General features: G+C 36.8%; 1 long non-coding RNA gene and 1 other non-coding gene across 2 annotated transcripts; both read left to right on the top strand.

Moving 5' to 3' along the window:
- The first annotated feature begins 430 nt into the window (after positions 1 to 430).
- LOC112742030 (uncharacterized) lies at positions 431 to 2,818 on the top strand. The gene is made up of 3 exons (XR_003171782.3): positions 431 to 514; positions 1,112 to 1,380; positions 2,417 to 2,818. It is a non-coding gene; the product is annotated as an uncharacterized lncRNA (long non-coding RNA).
- Positions 2,819 to 22,996: 20,178 nt separating this feature from the next.
- LOC112745615 (small nucleolar RNA R71) lies at positions 22,997 to 23,100 on the top strand. Its single transcript, XR_003173534.1, has one exon. It is a non-coding gene; the product is annotated as a small nucleolar RNA R71 (small nucleolar RNA).
- The last annotated feature ends 466 nt before the right edge of the window (positions 23,101 to 23,566 follow it).

Here is a 23,566-nt window from a genome sequence, read left to right as displayed (position 1 = left end):
TGCCTATATTTTACTTGTCCCTTTTACATGGAAACATTGCATTGCAAGTAGCACCATGAACGTGTACTTTTATTTGTTATGTTGTGCTTAACGGTAATGTTTTACTTTTTACTCTCAATTTTAAAATGATTCCATTCACCTGCACAAAGCTCATGTGTATACCGTGTTTAATGGATCGCTAACTTTTAGCTGAAAAAAGTGTCACTGTCACATGCTCATTCTTGAAATGCATGTAAGTGTAACTAGATCTTCCTTCAAGGGAGTTTTTGCACTTGCCTCTGCTTCAAATCGAACAAAATATTTACCTTGAGAACCCATTTCTGCTATTTCCTATAAAGAAATCCATAGTTTTGTTTGATTTATTAGCACTCAACCATTTCACTTTTTTAATGTTTATAGTTTACGACTTCAAATCAATATACCATATTGCAGATATAGAAAAACTTTAAGGGACGATGAACAAAGATTTTAACAGGGTCGCTATTCTATAGCATCTGCAGTTCTGCTCTTAAAGGTGAGTGATTTAAGAGTCAAATTTTATTACTTCATTTTCTGTTTCAACTGGAACTGATGTCACCGACTGATTCTTTTTCTTTTTCTTGATATATATGTTTGTTTTTTTTAATTGTGTTAGAGGTGGATGCTTGATCCTTTACACTTGTGAGTTGCGTTACTCATTAGTGAAAGTAGCTTTTTGATGTTTCTCGATTAATTTGCATTCTAATATGGTATCAAAGCAAGTGTTGCTGTTTTTAATTGAAGGAAGGTGCTGCTGGTGCTCACAAGATTGGGAAGAATCACCAAGGAAGAAATTAAAGAGGTTTATATGAATTTTCTTTTTAAATTCATCAACAGAAAAATTAGAATGAAGATAGTGAAGTAGTTTGTATTGGCAATCTTTTTTCCTTTCCTAGCTTTGCATTTTGTTCCCATGAGAGTAGGAGTTTCCTTGAAGAATATTTGGAGTGTTTCATGAATTAGAAGTGGCAAATTTGCTTCCCAAGGAACATATTTGTTTCTCAAAGATTCCCTTGCTGAATAAATGTGTCACCATTTAAATAAAGTTAGTAGTACAAACAAAGTGAGGGTATATATGTTGTTGTTCTTGCAGGTGATAGCCGTAGCAGTAGCAATTGGTGTTGAAATACATGAAATTTTTCATCTTTCTTGCGACTTCCTTCGCCTCCTTCGTGCAAGCCCTCAAAAGTACAAGCCACACCTTGGTTCAGGAGAAACAGGATTAAGCTTCCTAAACCACTCAACAGTCTAACTGGCTTCAATGCATTTTGGTACTCACATCATCTCTTTGTCATTGTCTATGCCTCGTTGATTGTTCATGGAATCAAACTTTTCTTTACCAAAGAGTGGTACGAGAAAACGGTTAGTAACTTCAATTCCTTTTCCTTTGTGTAAATTGCACTGACACTTTCCTGAGGTTAAAGTTAAATTATATACAACACTATTTTTTTAATGTTTGCATTGACTTTGTTAGTGTTGTGTTTATAAAAGAAATTAATACCACAGCTTACAATCTATAGAAATATTAAGTATTATATAACTTTCAATTGCACTAGAAATTCACTAGAAGCCATCGCAATTTACCCTTTTCCTATTTAGAATAAATGATCATTTTTAATCATAAAAGATCTAAGTGCTGACAATTTTATGCAGTGTGGACAAACCTTACCTGAATTGCTTTGAAAGTTATTTTATTTACTGCTCTTACTCTGATAGAAAGTAACTTTGAAATTCTGCTTCTTTAAACCTTACCTGAATTGCTTTGAAAGTTGTTTTATTTACTGCTCTTACTCTGATGGAAAGTAACTTTGAAATTCTGCTTCTTTATGTTGTGACGTCAATGTCAATAAGTTGCCACTGGTCATGTCTAGTTTGTATCAATCAGATGCATCTTGATCTGGTTTTCTGCAATTATCGCCTAAATTTTAATTAATTAGATTGATTCATTCTATTTGAATGTTCTCGTGGATGATAGTATCCTTAAATCATCCTTTTATTAGTTGGAGTTGTTGATAAATGTTGGTTTCAATGTAACCTTAGTGGCTCATGAAATGACAAGGAAAGATATTAACTAATTTATTCAGATTTAAGGATGGCACTTGTTTATTACTTGTCAGTTAATGATAAAAAGGTCAATGTACTGTAGAGAAAGCACTACTTATAGATGCTATTATAATGCATATCATTTTGTTGGCATAATGGTTCATACTAAAGTGACTTTGAGGATTATTTTCCTCTAATATGTTTCTTATTGCTCATGACATGGAGTATGATGAATCAGGAATGCACTATAAATTCTGGCGTGGATTGTTCTTTGGTTCCTCTTATTGTGATTTATGGACTTTTCATGTATGATCATGTTATCACTTCATATTTTGATGGGTTTCTTATTGTGCAGGGGTCTGATTTAGATAGTTTATTAGAGTAGAATAATGTAACATCTTCAGGCGAAACAATTGTTGGCTCAACACCTCTGAAGCAGAATCAGAAGCATGAAGGTAGTGCAAGGATTATTAGAAGCACACTCTCAAACAAGGAAATGCGCAAAAGTCAGTCAGCCAGGCCTCAATCGGAGCAGGCCATACCAACATCTGATCTACAAAAAGAAAGACAACCACTTCGCCCTGTACATGTGCAATTGATTTTGAAGAAATTTATTTTTAGAGAAATAAGTTTTATTTTTAGAGAAATAATGTGTATTATTCCCAAATAGAAGATCTTATGGCTGCTAATTTATTATGGCAACCGAAATTTTGTTTTAGGATAATTTTTATTATTTAAAGAATATTGGATTGTATTATTATGTATTATTTTTATTTTATAATATTTTACTAATTTAATTAAAAGGATAGGATTATATATATAATTATATTATTAAATATTAGATTTTAGAAAAAAATTATATATATACAAAAAAAAAACAATGAGGGACCTAAGGCTACACTTATATACAGTAGCTATAGTATACAAAAAAAAAAAAAAAGAGGGACCTAAGGCTACACTTATAAAAAGTAGCTATGGTATACAATGTGGCTACGCTTTACAAGTAATGCAGTAGCGCTGAAAAGCGTAGCCTATTCTGGAAAAATGAAAGCTGAAAAGCGTAGCCTTTGGTCCTGGACAGCATCACTTGAAAAGCGTAGCCTATTCCCAAACGCCAAAAGCGTAGCCTTTGGTGCAGAAAAGCGTAGCCTTTGAGAATAGGCAACGGCCGAATAGGAATCACCCTAAAAAGCGTTGCCGTAGCCCAAAAAGCGTAGCCGTAGCCTAAGGCATCATTTTTTTTCACTTTTGGCTACACTTTTCAAGTGTACCTGAATGGGTGTTTTTCTTGTAGTGGTAATTGTGTGGAATTAATCCCAATTAGTTAATCCTAACATTGAGGATTAGTCAAAAGGGCATAATTGATTTGAATTCCTAAGTCCTAGTAAACACTCTGGATCACTTAGAGTCAAGGGAAACCAAACCAATTAACAATTCACACACAATGCGGAATGGACATCCACCACTCAAGTTCACCCAATGACCCAAATTCCCAACCAAGAGTATGAAAAACTAGGCAAAAACCCAACCAAGTATTTTATCAAACACTTGGTGGGTATGAAAAGAAAGCATGGTAAAATGATAAGAAATAACAAATGCTACAACTATCAAGCAAGGAAAGTAAAGATAGCAACTCAATAAAGCAACAAATGACATGAAAACATAAATTGTATCAAATGTAAATTAAAATAACAAGAGTGTGCATAAGCATAAAAAACAAGGAAAATGAGAAATTAACAACATAACATAAGGAAATTAAGACAATAAAATAAAGAAATGTAGAAGAGACTAGACAAAAACAAGAACTAGAAGTAGAAATTACAAGAAATTAAACTAAAAAATCCTAATTGTAGAGAGAAGGCGGAGCTTCTCTCTCTAGAAAACAACCTACATAATGCTAAACTAACTCTAATTTCTCCCCCTCCCCTCATTCACAAGGTGTAAGGCATTCTTTGATATAGGAAGAATCAACTTCAGAAAGTCCAAAAACTGGGCTCTAGAGGCCCAGAAATCGCCCCCAGCGATTCGCATTAAGTGAGTCACGTGCTGGGACGTGTGCGTACGCACAGGTGTGTGCGTACGCATACATGCTGATTTTCTTCTTGTGCGTACGCACAGAATGTTGTGTGCATGCACACATGGCTGTGTGGTCTTTTGCGTACGTATAGTGGTTTGTGCGCACGCACACTCCAATGTGTGCTTCTCCTTTGTTTTCATCATGTTTTGTCCCTATTGCATGCTCTTCTTCCACTCTTATCAAGCCATTCCAACCTATTATACCTATAATCACTCATCAAAACCATCAAGGCATCGAATGGAATAAAAATGGGATAAAAGTTATTAAATTAAGCACAACATAGCATGTTTTCACAATTAGGCTCAATTAAGGGAGAGAACATAGAAGCATGATATTTGGATGAATAAATGTGGGTTTATATGATGAAATCCATTTAAATCAAACAAAATTTATCGTCAAATATGGATTCATCAATATTTCAACCCAAAATTCACCAAAACACCCCAACTGGCCGTTCATATATAGCCGATCCAATAAATCACAATCAACAACAATAATTCAACCAAATTAACCCATTCAAACTCAAACAATAATCAACCAAATCAACATTCACTTTTCAAATTCACATTTAATTATTATAAATTTACCAAACCCTACCTTCATATGAAATCAAAATATGCAAAGCTCTGGAGGAGCCTTTTAACCGAGTCGTCGAAGAAGAAAATGTCTGGAATCGTTTGTGCCTCCTAGAACTCTAGTTGGCCGAACTAAAGGGGTAGGGCTGCTACATCTCCGTTGACTTCCACCGATCAAAAGTGACGCCAACATGTAGAGAAGGAGGATTCGAACACTTTTACCGGATTAGATTTTTTATTGGAGTTACGGATCGCAAGAAATTGAGGAAGAAAAGTTAACGAGGTCATGGTTCTTCAATGAGTGCTTTTGGTTTCTCTCTTTTTTTTCTGTATGCATGCATTTGGTTATGAAAATAAGAGATAGGAGAAGGTGTCTTTCTTTTAATGGGGTATGATTTGGCATTATAAGGGTTAAGTGTCATTGCCTAATGTCATTTGGTTTCATGATACAAATCTCTCTCTTTTCGTTCTTATATGCTCGGTGATGATATTATCTAATGGCTAAGGAAGATTTTGATTTTTGAATAAAGGAAAGGTGATTTAACAAGAATAAAGGAAAGGTGATTTAGCAAGAATAAAAGGGCACGTGTCAAGTTTCAGTGTAACCGAATCGGCGGTTCAAGTTATCAATATCTTAAACGAATAATTATAAAAACTGAATATATTATTACACAAGTAATAATAATATATATAAGGATAATTATATACGAGTTACTAATATAAATGACATTAGTAACTTAGAAATTAAAAGGCATTTGACGAAACTTTAGCAACTCTAAGCTCTTCAAGAAATACCGATAATTTCTTATATCGGCAAAAGTCGGACTTGATAATAATATTAATATTATTATCTAGGCTCCATTATAATTAGAGCAAGTAAAATAAATAAATAACATAATAATAAAATTATATTACTATTTATTTTACTTCAGGGTTCGAAGTCGACTCGTTAAAATAAAACTAATCACTTTAAAATATTATTTTAAGAAAAAATCGCGTTAGTACAAAAATTAGAGTTGTTACATCCTACCCCCCTAAAAAAAAATTTTGCCCTCAAAATTTCCTTTACCTATAAATAGGTGCAAGTAATCGGTCCTTATCTTCTTTTCAAATCCTCAGGTGTGTTTTGTTTTCTCATCTCATCTCAACTTATGTATAGCAGTTAAAGAAATAAGAGAATGCAACGTACCAAAATCGTAAAGTGCAGTTAAGAAGCGAATCTTTACACAACACTGACCTTGGGTCAGGGAGTCTGAGTACGAGCATCTTTAGGAATCATTGTAAATACTCTTCCTGGTTGTTGCGGTCTAGCTGGCTCTTGAATAAACTTCTTCGGGCAATTTCTCACTATATGCCCCGGTTCACCGCAGTTATAATAGATATTCAATCCAAACTGACAAGGTCGGTTTCCATGGTCCTTCCCACATTGGCTACACACCATATCCATTTGGGTCTGTAGAGATCACTTGACAATATTCTGCCTTGGTTCGTCTCTATTTTCAATAGTAGAGCGTGCAAGATTGATCCTAACTTGCTGATCCCTACGCAGGGGTACTCCAGGTGCCATAAAATTCACCCTTCGCCAAGCCGCATACCAACTAGAACTGTTAGAACTTCTCAGAGGTAAATCCTAATGATTCATTCTTGTTGATGCCATATTTTTCTCACAGTCCTCCATCAGGTGACTCTTATTGACAAGCTCTGCAAAATTTCGTATCTCCAGCGGGACTAATGAATGCATTAGTTCATCGCGAAGTCTTCCTTCGTACTTCAAACACCTCCACTTTCAAAATCATCTGGGTTTCTCTGACAGATCTTAGAAAATCGAAACAAATCCTCAGATTTCTCAGTATACGCTACCACTGACATATTCCCCTGTTTCAACTGCATCAGTTCCATTTCTTTTGCATGACGAACAGATCTAGGAAAATACTTTTTGTAAAATTTATCCTTAAAGTATCCCAGTCAATCTCTTCCACCTCCTGCCTCAACAAGCGTTGCACTACATGCCACCAATGTTCAGCTTCTCCCTCCAGCATATAGGTTGCAAACTCCACGTGTTGTCTTTCTGGTAGATGTTGCGCTCAAAATGACTTCTCAGTATCGCAGAAGTAATTGTCAGCTTCAGTTGCAACAAGCGTCCCCTTAAACTTAGGCTGATTTACCTTCAGAAAGGTTACCAGTGTCATACGGTTATCGTGGTTTCCAGTGCCTTCATTATCATTATCATCTCCACCACGCTCACCATTGCATCCCCCGTTACGATCTCTATTCCTCTCTCCAAAACGGTCAATTGCTCGCGTTGTCGCAGTTGCCGTTTCACGCACAGCCTCAGTCATGGTGTTCATTACAGCTATAAAAGCATCCGCACCCCCTCGTCGGTTCCTCTACCGGGTTCCCACTACGCCTACTACGTCCTCGTCCCCGTGCAGCCATCAAGATCCTGTTCACACCAAACATGCAATATTAAGGTGATCAGTCTTAACATATCAGGCAAAGTGTGAATAGTCTCTAAAATGGAAACACAGCGATAGTCATGCAATCCATATCACAAGGATATCCTATATGCATGAAATATAACACAGAGAATGCAATGAAGCATGATTAAGTCCATATCCCCAGGCTTTAATAGGAACGAACTACTCTGATACCAAATTATAATGATCCAATTCCCAGTACATCATGATCATACTGGAAACCAAGTGTCACCAACTTGTTCACCTAATAGCTAACTAAATATTTATTATTAAACCTGTAATCGTATTAGCGCGCGAATCGAATTTTCAGAGAAAAACTTTTATTTTATAATAGGATTTGCGAGTATAGCTAATTAACCATACACAAGCCATAATTAGAAATCAAATAAAACATACACAAGGCCAACATCATATATCAACATAACATATAGCATAGATCATACATACATATAAAGGTACTACCACATATCGCATGAGTTAGCGTACAATTCTTCATATCTTGCTACTATATACATAGTTAACGCTTCGGCGCCCTGGTCCATATAGGAAGCCCTTAAGCTGGCACCTGAAACTAGCCTAATTAGTATTTACAGCTCCTAATCTCTCAGAGGATCTATCCAAAAGTGAGAGACTAAACAAAAATATCTAAGCTACACTGTAGGCGCCACCCAAAATACGCTACCAACTCTTACTGTCTCTGATCGATCATTGCAGCCAAAAGACGAGTTTGCTATCACCTTCGTATCCTTTGCTGGTCCTCGTATATATATAGGGATAATCTTAACTAGAGTTTTTGTTTCCATCTGAAGGGGGAAGAGAAGGGGTAAGAACTGAAGAGTTCTTAGTAGGGTCGGGATGGTTAATTAAGTCCGTTTTGATACTATACCCAGTCAGCAGCAACAACGGAATCACGCATCAAACACAATAACTAAAGAACATAAAGTGAAGACAAACACAGCATATACACAATCACAGAAAACAAAATTCATAGAAGATATGCTCAATCAATCATGATGCATGTCTATCCCTAGTGCAGGTAATGAGCTCATCTGTCGGTTTCGACCCGCTCCCAACGCAACTCAGTAACCTTTGTCTAAGTTTGGTTTCCAGTGTTATAACCTCTGTAAGCAACCTCTGTCTTACAGGTTAGACTCTCTTCAGCCGATGTATGCAAACATAACCTCTGTAAGCAACCTTTGTCTTACAGGTGAGGCTCTCTCTAGCCAATGTATGTAGCGATAACCTCTGTAAGCAACCTCTGTCTTACAGGTGCGACCATCCCCTGGATTGGCCAATGTATCTCTGAAAGCAAATCTCGGTGGATTCACCACCATATCTCTGCTCGTTTTCAGCAGGTACATAATCATCTTAGCTCGTTCTTTCTTTCGTTTCTTTTATTCATACTCTCTGCTTTCCTGTGGCAGAAGTTCTTTAGATTCTTTTTCTCTTTTCTCTCTGCTCTTCTATGTCTGAGGTTTCTTTAATATTTTTCTTTCCTTTTCTTTTTTTTTCTTCTTCTTTCTTTCTTATCGTTCATCATATAAATCATGCTCACATTGTTCCCTCGCCTTTTCCTAAGTGTCTTATGGAAAAGAATTATAAAGTTCTTTAATTAAGTCTGCGTTCTCTAAAGCTTTTAGGATTACTTTGTTTGCTTGCTTACTCATTAATATTACACATTATAATATTCTTACAAAATAATATCTTTGATAAATACTAAGTATAATAATAATTTATTTTAATATAAATAAATAATTTTAAAGAAGTATTCAAAATAATATTTATAATCTTTTTTTAAAACTTAGTTTATAAAATCTTATTTTAAACTTTTATTAATTACTTTCTAAATCACGAACTTTTTAATATTCTATTTTTAACTTCCATATTTTATAAAATTATATTTGAACCCCTACTTATTTTCATATTTATAAAATAACCTGATATTTTACAAAATACCCATTTTTACCCCCTGAAAAATACAATTTAATTACTAATCTTTCTCTTATATCAAACCTGAAACCCCTAGCCCTTTCCTTTCAAAACATTACTTTTATTTTAATCCGTTCTCGAGTTTTTCGGTTACCGATTCTTCGTAACTTTTAATTTAATACCTCGACCATCAAATCTCACCAAATTTATACTTTATTTTTAACGATATTTCAGCCCAAAATTCACCAAAATACCCCAACTGGCTGTTCATAAATAGCCGATCCAACAAATCACAATCAACAACAATAATTCAACCAAATCAACTCATTCAAACTAACATAATAATCAACCAAATCAACATTCACTTATCAAATTCACATTTAATTATTATAAAGTTACCAAACCCTACCTTCGTAGGAAATCAAAATATGCGAAGCTTTGGAGGAGCCTTCTAACCGAGCCGTCGAAGAAGAAAACGTCCGGAATCGTCTGTGCCTGCTAGAACTCCAGTTGGCCGAACTCAAGGGGTAGAGATGCTACGTCTCCGTCCACTTCCACCGATCAAAAGTGACACTAACACGTAGAGAATGAGGATACGAACACTTTTACCGGATTAGATTTTTTATTTGAGTTACGGATCACAAGAAATCGAGGAAAGCATGTTAATGGGGTCATGGTTCTTTAATGAGTGTTTTTGGTTTCTCTTTTTTATTTTCTGTATGCATGCATTCGGTTATGAATGATGAGAGATAGGAGAAGGTGTCTTTCTTTTAGTGCAGTATGATTTGGCATTAAAAGGTTTAAGTGTCATTGCCTAATGTCATTTGGTTTCATGATACGAATCTCTCTCTTTTCTTTCTTATATGCTCGGTGATGATATTATCAAATGGCTAAGGAAGATTCTAATTTCTGAATAAAGGAAAGGTGATTTAGGAAGAATAAAGGAAAAGTGATTTAGCAAGAATAAAAGGGCACGTGTCAAGTTTCAGTAAAATCGAATCGGCGGTTTAAATTGTAAATATCTTAAACGAATAATTATAAAAACTGAATATATTATTACACAAGTAATAACAATATATATATAAGGATAATTATATATGAGTTACTAATATAAATGACATTAGTAATTTAGAAATTAAAAGACATTTGATGAAACTTTAGCAACTCTAAACTCATAAAGAAATATCGATAATTTCTTATACGGCAAAAGTCGGACTTGACAATAATATTAATATTATTATCTAGGCTCTATTACAATTAGAGTAAGTAAAATAAATAAATAACATAATAATAAAATTATATTACCATTTATTTTACTTCGAGGTTCGAAGTCGACTTGTTAAAATAAAACTAATCGTTTTAAAATATTATTTTAAGAAAAACTCGCGTTAGTGCAAAAATTAGAGTTGTTACATATGCTGAGTTGCCTACAAGATTTGTTTGGAAGACAAAAGAAAGGTTGTGGCCTCCACGCAAATCCCACACAGTTATTAGAAGGATTTTCTTTGTACCCCCAAGATCAGGAGAGATATATTATTTAAGACTACTCTTAAACTTTGTTAGAGGTCCGACTTCATATGAAGACATCACAACATTTAATGGTGTTAGGTATGAAAGTTTCAAAGATGAATGCTATGTTAGAGGTCTCCTCGATGATGACAAAGAATACATAGATGCGATAAAATAATCAAGTCATTGGGGGTCTGGAGAATACTTAAGAAATCTATTGGGGGTCTGGAGAACACATGATTGATACTAGCAGATGACATCCTTAATAGGCAAAGGAGAGTATTTCAAAACCCAGGTATGTCAAATTAACATGTTTGATTAAGCATTTTTTTATTTAACAAAAACCAAGTTAATCGAATAAGATTTAGTTAGGTGGTAGAAAATGTTTTAAAACTAATGGATTTAAGGATATATATAAATTTCCTTACATGATAAATTAGCATAGAAAATACAACACAAAGTTTGGACATCATATTAAATAGTTCCATTTATATACGAAAATAGAGTAAGTATCAGTAGAATGCAATGTAATTAAAAAAAAAAATCTAAATGATATACTGAAGTTATTTTAGTTAAAAAATTTTACTAAAATATTATATATATAATTATAGTTTTTTTATGCTAAATATAAATGCTCTTTGTATTTAGTAAAAAATCTTTTTAAGTTGATTTACCAAATAAAAATATTATATCTTTTACAAAATTATCTTGCAAACGTCAATTTTAATATAAAAGTAATTGTTTTTGAAAAAAAAATTAAACTTCATCAAATCAGCTTTAAATATGGAGATGTTAGATTAGTTTAAACATTTTTTTGGACATACTTTCCTATTTCAAAGAGACATATAAGAAGAAATAAAACTTAAAATTTAAAAACTAGAAGAAGTTCTATGTTAGTAAGAGGAGTTAATAATAAAAAAGAATATAATGAATTGATAATTTGATATAAATGAATATTAATTTGGTAGTTGATGAAAATTTCGTAGAGGCTAAGCCCAAATCTAGAGGCTTACACTCAGGCTTAATGGGCACCGATTGATTCCTACTACCCTCTTATTAACACAAATAACTATGTTAGTTAAGTAACATGTGTCAACTCATCATTGAATAACAAGAGTGGATCCGCTTAATTTGTTTTTATTGTTTAGTAAAATAAAATTCTATTTTTTAATTTTTTATATTTTTTATTTTACTTGAAAAAAAAAGTAAAAAATTATACTATATAAACTAATTAAGGAAAAAATTAAAAAAATCGATGGACTTAGAAATAAGAGCATGTATACTTTCATTTTTTCTCTATTATTTTTAGTGGTTTATTTTTCTTTTATAGCAATGTTATCTCTTAGCAAGTTGTTTATACTACGGAATATATAAGAAAAATTAAAATTGTATGCATTTAAATATAAGTCATTACAATATAATTAAACATATATGCTTTCAATAATCTGCCACTACTTTGTAAGTAAGCCCTCCAGCTATATTTGTCCCTACTACTTTCATTTTATCTGTTCATTTAATAAATAGTTTCTCCCCTTTTTTATGCAATTTCAGTGGCTTTAATGAAATTGCATTTTTATCATATAGAGTTACAATTATCTGATGAAGAGTTGAAAGATCTCACACTTATAGACATCGAAAACAAGCTAAAGAGCTACAACAAGAGCCTTAGAGATTTTCCCTCTATGCCATTTTCCGACATGGAGACATGCTCGGCTTAGTTCTTCCCCAATGGTGTAAACCGGTTAATTTGCGATGAGCTACGCTATGATAGGCGTAGTTTACGTGATGAACACAACAATTATTTACAAATGATGACAGATGAACAGAAAGAGGTATACAAACAGATAATAAGTGCTGTGGATGGTGCACATGGTGGAGTTTTCTTTTTATATGGATATGGTGGAACAGGAAAGACTTTTGTTTGGAAGACATTAGCTTCTGGGTTAAGGTCAGATGGCAAGATTATGTTGACCGTTTGATGCACCACTATTTCGTGGTACATTTTTTTACTTAATTGAGTGGATTTTATCTACTAAACTCATACTTATTCATTGAATTCGCATGTTTTACATTTTCCTTCCTGATTTTGTGCTATGATTGAAAACATGCTTCTTTGGCCTTAATTTTGCTATGTTTAATCCTCTCTTATTACCATTTGATGCCTCGATATGTGTGTTAAGTGTTTTCAAGGTTTATAGGGCAGGAATGGCTTAGAGGATGGAAAGGAAGCATGTAAAAGTGGAAGGAATACAAGAAATTGAAGGAATTGCTAAAGTTGTCAAGCCTGATCTATTCGTACTAAATCGACCATAACTTGAGCTACAAAGGTCCAAATGAGGCAATTTCAGTTGCGTTAGAAAGCTAATATCTGGAGCTTCGAAATGATATATAATTTACTATAGTGGCCATGCAGCTAGGCGACGCACATGAGCACTTGACGCGCACGCGCACTTTGGCGAAAAGTCTATCGGCGCGCACACGCACCTGGCGCGTACGGGCGACATGTGTGACGTACTGCCACTGCAAAAATTGCTGGGGTGATTTCTGGGCTCTTTTTGACCTAGCTTTCGGCCCAGAAAACACAGATTAGAGGCTGCAGAGTGGAGGAATGAGGGGACACTTATCATTATTCACAATTTAGGTTTTAGATGTAGTTTCTAGAGAGAGGCTCTCTCCTCTCTCTAGATTTTAGGATTTCTCTTAGTTTTAGGTTTATTTCTTCTCAATTCCAGGTTCAATGTTCCTTTAATTTAATTTCTCTTCTACTTTTATTTGTTCTAGATTTCTAGTTTATTTATTTCCCTTATTGATTACTTTATGTTGCTATTTGGTTTATGAATCCTCATGTTTGATTTGACTTTCTATTTAATGCAATTTGAGGTATTTCATATCTATGATTTCAATTTAGCTTTTTACATTCTTAGCTTGAATTGATTAATTGGCGACACTTGAGTTATCAAACTCCTTTGTTGATTGATAATTAGAATTTGCTAGTTGATTTGGATCCCTCTAAAGCTAGTCTTTCCTTAGGAGTTGACTAGGACTTGAGGAATCAAATTGATTAGTCCACTTGACTTTCCTTTATCTAGTAAGGGTTAACTAAGCGGGAGCAATGAACAATTCTCATCACAATTGATAAGGATAACTAGGATAGGACGTCCAGTTCTCATACCTTGCTAAGAACTTTATTAGTTATTAATTTAATTCTTGCAATTTACTTTTCTCGTTCCTTATTTCAAAAAAACCCAAAAAGATACTTTTCCCATAACCAATAATAACTACATGATAAACCCCTATTTTATGATTCATCTTGTGCTCAATTAAGTGTTTTTATCAATTCTTCACCCACTTATTCATAAGATTTGCATGGTTTTATAATTCCTTCCTTATTCTATGATATATGTGAAAACATGTTTCCTATGCTTTAAAAAGATTTATTTTAATTATCTTTTATTACCATTCAATGCCGTGATCTGAGTGTTAAGTAATTTCAGGCTTCATAGGGCAGGAAAGGCTTAGAGAACAGAAAGGAAACATGCAAAAAATGGAAGGAACGCACAAAATGGAGTTTTGAAGAAAATGGCAGTGAGGCGCACGCATAAACGACGCGGACGCGTGCCTAGCGCAAAACACAAGCGACGCGTACGCGTGACTGACGCGTACGCGTGACTGACATGTACGCGTGACAAGGAAAATCTCCAAATGACGCGCACGCGTGACCCACGCGCACGCGTGACGGACACCACGTGCAGAAAATTGCAGAAGTCGCCTTCAGCGATTTCTGGACACTTTTTCAGCCCAAATCCAAGCCCAAAAACACAGAATAGAAGTTAGAGAATGGGGGAATCAAGAGACACAATTCATACAATATTCATAATTCATAATTTTGAGGTTTTAGATGTAGTTTTTAGAGAGAGAGGCTCTCTCCTCTCTCTTAGGTTTTAGAATTAGAATTTTTCTTATTTTATGGTTATTTCTTCATTCCAGGTTCAATGTTCCTTTACTTTAATTTTGTGTTCTCTTCTACTTTTATTTATTCTAATGCTTTTACTTGTTAATTACTTATGTTGCCAAATTGACTTATGAACTCTTCATGTTAGATTTGAATATTCTATTTAATGAAATTTGAGGTATTTCAGATTTATGATTACTTTATTCTATTTATGATATAAATAATTTAGATTTTTCCCTTTTGGGTTTGGTTAAGTAATTGGTAACACTTGAGTTGTCAAACTCAGCGGTTGATTGAGAATTGGAAACTGCTGATTGATTTGGATCCCTCTAAAGCTAGTCTTTCCATAGGAGTTGACTAGAACTTGAGGAATCAAGTTGATTAGTCCACTTGACTTTCCTTTATTTAGTAAGGGTTAACTAAGTGGGAGCAATAACAATTCTCATCGCACCTGATAAGGATAACTAGGATGGGATTTTCAGTTCTCATACCTTGCGAAGAGTTTTTATAATTATTAATTTATTCTTATGCCATTGATGCGGGGAAAACTTGTCTCTCAACAAATATTCCTTCGGCAAGTGTACCGAAGTTGTCGTCAAGTAAAAACTCACAATAGAGTGAGGTCGAATCCCACAGGGATTGATTGATCAAGCAACTTTAATTAGAAGAATGTTCTAGTTGAGCGAATCCAGAAATTGGGTTGAGAGTTGCAGAAAATAAAATGGCGGGAATCTAAATAACAGAAAAGTAAATGCTAGAATTAAAGGACTGGAAGTAAATGACTGAAAATAAATTGCAGAATTATAAATAGGAATGGGGGATTTGCTCATAAAAGTAAATCGCAGAAATTAAAGAGAATGGGTAAGATTAGAGATGGGGAGTTCATTGGGCTTAGGAGATGTTGCAATTCTTCGGATCAAGTTCATTTTCATCTCTTCCTCAATCAATGCACTCATTGATCTCCTTGGCAATCTTAAGTGATTGAATTGCAATTCCTTGCAATTCAATCTCTCAAATCTTGATCAATAGCCAATTCCTTGGTCAATTGCTCATGAGAAGAGATGAAGTATGGTCACTGATTATACCACATGCATTTCCCAAACCAAGTATTGAGAGGGTTACAGTTACATACCCATCCAAACCCAATTTGGTCCAGCATGAGAAAGCATTTCTAGCTTGATCTCTTCATTCCTCTTCCAAGGTTCAAAAGAGATCCAAGTTTGAATAGCTTCTCTTCCAAGATAACTACTCAATTGGATGAAGATCGAAAGCTTTCAAGTAAAATCAAGAGGAAAGATAGAAGAAGAACAATGAAAATTAGTATTGATCCATCAAATTACAACAGAGCTCCCTAACCCAATGAAAGGGGTTTAGTTGTTCATAGCTCTTGAAAATGAAAACAAAGATGGAGAATACATCATAAAACTAGAAATTGCAAAGAAAGTAAAATACAGAGAGTGGTTCTTCAGCCTCCAGAACTCTCTTGCAATTCAAAGCTACTCCTATATATACTACTCTTCTCAGCTTCTAGTTCACTCTTCAAGTCTTGGGCCTTTGGATCTTGAGTTTGAAGTAGTTCCTTTCTTTATTTGGGCTTGGCTTTACTTGCAGAGAGAAAGTGCGGAGTGGGCAGAGACTTAAGCTCAGGGTGTAAGGAGTGTTAATCATTTAGTGAAAGTCCAAGTTCAGGAAGGTTAGTGACACTTAACATTGTCACTAACATTCCAATGCACCCCTTTTGCCTCACGTTAAAACCCACGTTAACTAGGTTAACGTGGCTTTTAACGTTGCCTTGTCAACCTTCGAGAACGTTGGTGACACTCAACATTGTCACTAACATTCCAGTGTGCCCCTTCTTGCTTCACGTTAAAGCTCACGTTAACTAGGTTAACGTGGCTTCTAACGTGGCCTTTGCCATCCTTCGAGAACGTTAGTGACATTCAACATTGTTACTAACGTTCCAATGTGCCCCTAGGTCTCACGTTGGAGTCCACGTTAACTAGGTTAACGTGGCTTCTAACGTGGCCATCTTTCAGCCATCCCAACGTTAGTGACAATGTTGAGTGTCACTAACGTTGGCTCATCCTTCATTTCTCATCGTTAGCTTCCACGTTAACCAAGTTAACGTGGAAGTTAACGTGACTCTTGGGGGTTGTGTGGTTGCTTCAACGTTAGTGACAATGTTGAGTGTCACTAACGTTGTCGACAACTCTTCATCTTCTACGTTAGTTCCCACGTTAACCAAGTTAACGTGGGAGTTAACGTGGTACTTTTCACCATAGGCCAACGTTAGTGACAATGTTGAGTGTCACTAACGTTGGCTTCTCTTCCCCCCTTTAACGTTAGAGGCCATGTTAACTAGGTTAACGTGGCTTCTAACGTGGCCACTTATGAGTGATTACCAACGTTAGTGACAATGTTGAGTGTCACTAACGTTGGCTCAACTTCTCTTCTCCACGTTAGAGTTCATGTTAACTTGGTTAACGTGACTCTCTAACGTGGGCATTGATGGCTTTTTTGAGAGTGTTATTGGCAATCACTTTTCTCATTAATCTTGCAAGTTACCTCCCCTTTTCTTGCTTCTTTTTGGTCCTGAAATCAAGCAACAAAATGCATCAAAGCTCTAGTCCAAGTCATGAGTAATGCAACATAATATTTGTCACTAAACTTATGCAAAATCCTCATGAAATCATGTAAAATGCACAATGTATGCTTGAGTCAATGCATAAGTGAATATTTACCCAAAACTAGCTTATTTCCTAAAGAAATGCATGAAACTAACCTAAAAACAGTAAAGAAAAGGTCAATGAAACTGGCCAAGATGCCCTGGCATCACAACACCAAACTTAAAGCTTGCTTGTCCCTAAGCAAGTACTGGAACAAGAAAATGATGAATGGAATATCCAGAGGAATGAGTCATTCTTGTGGAAGTCATATTACTGATTTTATGGTGGTTTCATGCATAGCAACTTAGGTTCATTCCATTACTGGCTTTCAGACCTTTATCATGTCCCTAAACAGTTACTTTGTTTATATCTCATGAGACTTTTATTCATTGATCCTTTTATTGTTATTTCAAGGGTTATTTGTGTTATTTAGGCTAAGTGCTCTATAAGGGGGCAACTCTTTAAGATAAGCTTTCAGCCAACACTCCTGAGCCAGTTGGTTCAAGGTGCTAGGTGTTGAAGCACCCCTAAGGACTTACTCCCTCAAGTCTCTCCCCCATACATACACACTACAGGCATTTAGTTTATTTATTTTCTTTTCTTGAGACCTTGGTGTCCAGCACCTCTTTGGGTTACTAAGTGTTCTGTAGTGAAGGTTACTCTTGATAGTGGACTTTCAGCTGATAATCCCAAGTTATTTAACCCAAGTTACCAAGTGATAAGGCACCCCTAAGAGCTTATTCATCCAAGTAGATCCCTCACACAGGAGCACCACAGACACTTGCCTCAAGATTAAACTATTGATGCCTAACCTTATTGCTTACTCTTTTTCTTTTGTTTTTCACTTCCATTGTTCTTTCCCTTTTCTTTTCTTAGGATCTTGTTATTATCTTAGTCTCATGAGTATATCCAAAGTCAAGTTTTCAGGATAGATAGTTGTCCTCCTAGCCTTGTGGTTGAACCAACTTAGCTAACTTATGACTACCCCAAAGATTCATGAATGCACTTCCACAATATGAACCCTACTCTGGTCTTTTAAAAACATAAACATTCTCTTCTTCATTTGATAAAAAGGGACAAGCTTACAAGTAAATAAGCGAATGATGCAGTGACATTTAAACCAGAAATCATGGACCTATTCAAAAAGAAAACTTAAAAGACAGAATTTTTTTTTAACATGACATGGAAGCAGGTTCTATTTCATACAAGATCTTCCTTATTTAAAGCATAGAAAACGATGGACTAAAAGGAACTCCACCACCTTTCATTCATGTGGATGCCCGTGCTCCCCTCCTTGCTTGTCCTCATTGTGTCTCTCTTGAGTGCTTGTGCTCCCACTTCCTTTGCCTTTTCCAAGCAGCTTCTTCCAGAAACCACTATCTTCCATCTTCTTCTTGAGTGTCTCCTTTTGCTGTTTCACTTTCCTCTCTTCTTGTTCTACAAATTCTTTTTGGACCTCATCATATGTGGGGATGGCATAGTGTAGATGATGCATATTACTGGTCATGTAGTTCAACTCGGCTTGAGTGTTTACATATAACTCCTCCCTATGTAGTTGCCTTCCTTCATTGAGTACACTGAACTCATTGAAAGTTTTCATTTGGGCTATCTGCCGCTGGTTGAGCTCTTCCAAGTGCTTCTCTTGAATCTCTTGCTTCTCATTCACTTGGTTGATGGCTTGAGTGAGCTGGGAGTATTGTTCCTGCTGCTGCTCTATTTGTTGTTTTTGCCATGCTTCCTGTTGACTCACCCGGTTCAGTATTTGCTCTTGTCCTTCCATATGTCTCTGTCCTAAATCTTCAATGGCTCTTAGAAGGTGAGTCATATTCAAGTTGGCTGGGTCATGATGCTCTTCTTGTTGATATTCTTCCTGATGGTATTCTTCTTGATGAGCTCCTTCCAGGGCCCTTTGCCTTCCTATATGTGGCCTTCTTAGTTGCTGAGCCGGTGTGGTATAGACCATTCGCTCCAGTGTGACTGGCCTCCCTGGGTTCACTCAGTCTGGGCTGCTGTCCTCAAATATTACCTTGGCCTTGTTGCACAAGCGGAGAATGGTGCTGGGGTACCAAAGTCTGGCACCTGAGTCAGCTTTCTCAGCTGACTCTTGAATCCCTTCGGCAATGAGCTCATGCACTTTGATTTTCCCACCTTGTACTAAGCATTGTACCATAGTGGCTCGATTGATGTTGACCTCTAAATTATTAGCAGCTGGTAGGATGGACCTCCTTACAAGCTCAAACCACCCTTTAGCCTCAGGGTGGAGGTCTCCCCTTTTTATGAATTTTGGTCTCCCATCTGAATACCTCTCCTAGTCAGCGGCTATGACACAGATATCTGATGCTATCTCTGAAAGCTCATCCTTATCGAGGCTTCTACTTATCCTTGCCTGATAACTCTCCTCATCAAAATGAGGTGATTTCAAGTGAAGAGCTCTTGTTATGGCACTTGGGCTGAAGTCCACCTCCCTTCCTCTCACATAGCTTTTGAAGGTTGGGGCTTTGGTCTTATCCTCTCTAACTGCATTTGCATAGAATTCTTTGATGAGGTTTCCATTGATCTTCCCCTCTGGACTGGTGAGCAATCGCCACCCCCTCGGTTCGATTTTCTCCAAATCTGTGGTGATTCATTGGCATTGATTTGGAAGATTAATTCTGGCAATATCCTTCTGGCACTTATCCGCTCAAATTCATGCTCATGAAAGGCAGTCTTGAATCTTTTGTCATCAAAAGGAGTACTCACCATATGTTCCTTCCTCTTTTGCCTCTTTGAGCTTGATGATGCCATGACTTGAGTTGTTGTTTGAGGGGGTTTGAGGCTTCGGATAGATGAAGAGTGGGTTGGTTCAAGCAATGTGTGATGAAGGGTTTAATGTGCCAATAGAAGTGTGGAGAGTGGGGATTTGAATGTGAGGAGTGAGCATGCACTAAGGTTCACTTATATAAGAAAATCATGAGTGAATGAAGGGTGTGGATTGCATGAATGTTTACTAGATGGACGGATGGGGTTGTGTATGAAGGAAAGACAAGGATCATCACTTAATGAGAGTGATTGGTTCGGTCTTCAAGGGTCTTCTTTCTCCAATGTTGCATGGCAGCGTTTCCCCATGCGTTCCCTCTTGAGACATGTGTGTAGTGCTCTTCATTAAGTGGTGAAATCTCCCCCATTTAAGTGTCCAATCAATCCCTTTTTATGCTTCTTTTCCTTTCCTATAAAGATTTGAAATAAGGGAATTAATATATAAGAAAATTAAAACTCTACAGCTAGAATAAAATGAAAGAAAGGATTTGATTGTTTGTTTATGAATTTCAACTAACTAACTAACTATTGGTGGTTCCTTATATGCATTTTGGTGGCACCATGGGGTGACACCAAACTTAGTTTGAAGCACTGTGATGAAAGTTTTGTGTTCAAAGCTCCCAAGACTAGCATGCAACTTGGTTTGCTTTGAACACCAAACTTGTTCCTCACTATATTCTGCATAAGAAGATTTTCACCAATTATTTGTTAAGTTTAGATTGAAGCTCATAAAGATTGACTTATTCATTATCATCTGAAAGCATATAAAACATAGGTTGCCTCCCATGAAGCGCTTCTTTAGCGTCACTAGCTTGACGTTTTTCTTTCATCACGGTGGTTGGTAGTGCTTAAAGTCCTCCCCTCTTGCTGTGGACTTGTATCCATTGGTTGGATCAATGATCTCCACATGTTCCAGGGAAAGAACTCTGTTGATAGTGAAGACCTTGGGTAATTGAGATGGCACAGTAGGGAGATTAGGGGGAATATCTGGGAAGTAGGCTGAGACAACTCTATCCCCTGGAGAGAAGTCTTCCGTAGGGATCTTCTTGTTCCTCCATCTCCTTGGTACCTTCTTCTTTGTTTCTTTTGAGGTTGCCTTCCCCATGGTGACCTCTTTTCTCCAAGGAGTTGTGACGCTGTCTTCACCTGCCTCTAGAAGTTTGGGTTCCTCCAACTTTTCCTTGAGCTGTGGCAATTGCTGTTTTCCTTGTTTATCAGTTAAGGGGGTCTCAGAACGAACTGGCTGTGCTTCAGTGCTTGTTTCCTCCTTTAGTGTCTCATTATCATTTGTGCTTAGTTCCTTGTCCTCTTGATCTGTTTCTTGTGAGAGTTTGAAAACATTGAAGCTGAGTCGTTCATCATGGATTCTCAATATTAGCTCCCCTTTCTCTACATTGATAAGTGCTCTGGCCGTAGCTAGAAATGGTCTTCCCAATATGATTGGGTGAGTGTGACTTTCTTCCATGTCCAGAATGACAAAGTCTGTTGGGAGAAAGTACTTCCCAACCTTTAGCCACACATTTTCCACCACTCCTATTGCTTGCTTTTGAGTTTTGTCAGCCAGTCTGATAATGACATCTGTAGCCATTATCTCATTGATCTGCAGCCTCTTCACCAAGGATAAGGGCAGTAAGTTGATGCTGGCCCCTAAATCGCATAGTGCTCTGTCGAACATGTTTTCACCTATGGCACAAGGGATATGAAAACTTCCTGGGTCTCTTCTTTTTGTAGGCAACTCAGGTTGAATAAGGGCACTACATTCCTTGTTCATCACTATAGTCTACCCTCCTTTGAGTGAGCTTTTCCTGGGAAGAAGTTCCTTCATATACTTGATGAATGCAGGCATTTGTTGAATTGCCTTGATGAATGGTATGTTCACATGCAGAGATGCAAACAAGTCTAGGAACCTTGAGTATATTCTTTTTCCCATAGCACCATTGAGCAGTTGAGGGAATGGTGCATAGAGCTTCAGCAGCTCTTGTTGTGAGATTTTTGGTTCTTTGTGATCTCTATCCTCCTCCTTTGTTGAGTTGTCTTTAGGTTGTTTGCACATTTTGCCTTGCTTGTCTTCAATCTCTTGATCACTTGTAGTGACCATTTTGCAATCTTCCCATCTTACTTTCTTTGCTTCTCCCTTCGGGTTTTTCTCAGTGTCACTTGGGAAGCTATCAGTAGGTTTGGAAATCTTCTCAGCTAAATATCCCACCTGGAATTCCATCTTCCTAATGGTTTATCCCTGGTTCTTAATATTGGCTCGCACCTCCTCTTTGAACACCTTATTTTCTTGAATCTCTTGGCATATTCCTTCAAGTAAGGCTTCAATCTTAGAGAGCCTGTCATCAATTGATGAGTAGTTCGGAGCAGATGTGCTGTTTTGGTTTTGATAAGTATGTGGAGAAGTGTTGTTGTGGGGGTGTTGAGATGTCCTCTGGGTGAATTGTTGGTGAGCTGCATTGTTGTTGGAGTTGTAACGTCTCTGGTCTTGGATTTGATCTTGCTCACTTCCCCACCCAAAGTTCGGGTGATTTCTCCATCCAGGGTTGTAAGTCTTGGAGTATGGATCATAGTTTTTCCTTGGTGAATTCCCAATGTAGTTGGCTTGCTCCTGACTCCCTTCTGCTTCTTGGTTTACTCCTTCTTGTGTTGTTGATGAAGTGGAGATTGCTGCTACTTGGTTCATCTCCATCTTCTTGGTGAGGTCAGCCAGCTACTGGGTAATGAGCTTGTTTTGGGCCAACAGAGCGTCTACATTGTTTAGCTCCATCACTCCTCTTGTGTTCCCTCTTTCGGAAGCATAGAAGTAGTCGTTTTCTGCTACTGTTTCAATAACATCTATGGCTTCCTCAATGGTCTTCTTCTTGTTCAAGGACCCTCCAGATGAATGGTCTACTGCCTTCTTTGACTCATAAGAGAGCCCTTCATAGAAAATATGCAGCTGCACCCATTCGTTGAACATGTCAGGTGGACACCTCCTTGTTAAGTCTTTGAACCTCTCCCATGCTTCATACAGAGTCTCACCATCTTGTTGCCTGAAAGTTTGAACCTCAGCTCTCAGCCTATTGATTCGTTGAGGAGGGTAGAATCTTGCTAAGAATTTGTTCACCATATCCTCCCAAGTTGTCAAGCTCTCCCTTGGGAAGGATTCCAGCCACTTGGCTGCCTTGTCTCTGAGTGAGAAGGGAAATAAGAGCAATCTATAGGCGTCAGGATGAACACCATTAGATTTCACTGTGTCACATATTCTCAGGAAGGTGGTCAAATGTTGGTTGGGATCTTCTTGAACACCTCCTCCAAACGAACAGTTGTTTTGAACAAGGGTGATGAGCTGTGGTTTAAGTTCAAAGTTGTTGGCATGGATTGTTGGCTTTTGGATGCTACTTCCACAATTGCCTGGGTTTGGATTAATGTAAGAGCCCAAAACTCTTCTATCCTCCCCAGCATGATTTGCTCCACCTCCTCTGCCATGGTTGTGAGTCTCTCCTTCATGATGATTTTCCATGTTTTCTTCCATGTTTGGTTCAAAG

The sequence above is a fragment of the Arachis hypogaea genome, chromosome 14, assembly GCF_003086295.3.
Source record: "Arachis hypogaea cultivar Tifrunner chromosome 14, arahy.Tifrunner.gnm2.J5K5, whole genome shotgun sequence".
Lineage (NCBI taxonomy): Eukaryota > Viridiplantae > Streptophyta > Magnoliopsida > Fabales > Fabaceae > Arachis > Arachis hypogaea.
Note: the sequence above shows the minus strand (reverse complement) of the source record. Positions and strands in the feature narration are given on the sequence as shown.